Below are 1,180 nucleotides of genomic sequence, written 5' to 3'. Positions count from 1 at the left end.
ATGCTGCCCTTTGGAATCTTCTGCTCAGCTCTTTCACATCTTGATTTCTTCCTTTTGCTATGACTTCTGGGCTCTCTAGTGGAATATTCAGAGCCTCTTCTGACATTCATATTGATCTTTATTAATTGCTCCATCTTTGCAATGCCTTTCTGCATTCTTTTTTTTATTCTTTATGGATGATATTCATCTGGTCTTCACTCATTAGTATTCAATGCCTCAAAAACTGTTCCTGAGATAGTCACTAAATTTAGAAGGGATAGACTCAAAGTCAAACTTTTGTTCTTATGGATTTTGGTCTTATTTTACTTAGCTTCAGTTTGGACTTGCATACAAGTAGTTGATTATATGTTCCACAATAAGCACCTGACCTATTTTTCACAACTGATAATGAGTTTCTCCAATGTCTTTTTCCACAGATAATAAATCTAATTCCTGTGATAATGACATTTAGTCAGTAATGAGATATGCATATTTTACTTTATATAGACTTAGATTCTTTATGTTTTGTATAAGATAAAACTATCTCAAGAAGATTTTTACAGATTTCCCAATGCAGTGTTGTTTGACTTTTTGGCTGGTGCCTCCACAGGTGTTGGTTTTAGATCCAAGTAAAATCAAATATTTAACAACTTTAATCTTATTTCTGTTTATCAATATGTTGCTTATTTTTCTTGTAGAGAAGAATCTGTTTCTTTTATTTTGAGATGTAACCACATTGAAGACATAGGCTCTGATCTTTATCAGTTATGTGTTTCAGAGTCTGGTTCATCTTGAGCAAGCAAAGTTATGTCATTTATTTCTTGGAAGTTGTCAATGAATCATGATGTTACTTTTTTAAAAATAGTGTAATTCAGCTTACACATAATTTTCTCAGCATACAGATTGAATAAAAATATAGAGAAAGGACACAACCATGATTAACGACTGTCCTGATTTTAGACTACAAAGGTATCTGCTCATTATGTTCAATGGCTGCCTCTTGGTCTATGCATAGATTCTGGTTTGACACAACGTTCTAGAAAGCCCATTCTTCAAAATACTGTATATATTTTGTTATTATTCATGTAATGGAACCTTGTGGAGGCCCCGTAGTATTATGTAAACTTTCATTACGAGACCCTTATCTGAGATGTCATTATCAAATGTTTTTCCCTAGTCTGCAGTTTTTCTTTTTACTCTA

Source organism: Elephantulus edwardii, unplaced genomic scaffold (assembly GCF_000299155.1).
Source record: "Elephantulus edwardii isolate Elephantulus edwardi_28Jun2011 unplaced genomic scaffold, EleEdw1.0 scaffold00078, whole genome shotgun sequence".
NCBI lineage: Eukaryota > Metazoa > Chordata > Mammalia > Macroscelidea > Macroscelididae > Elephantulus > Elephantulus edwardii.
This window is presented reverse-complemented; position numbering follows the sequence as displayed.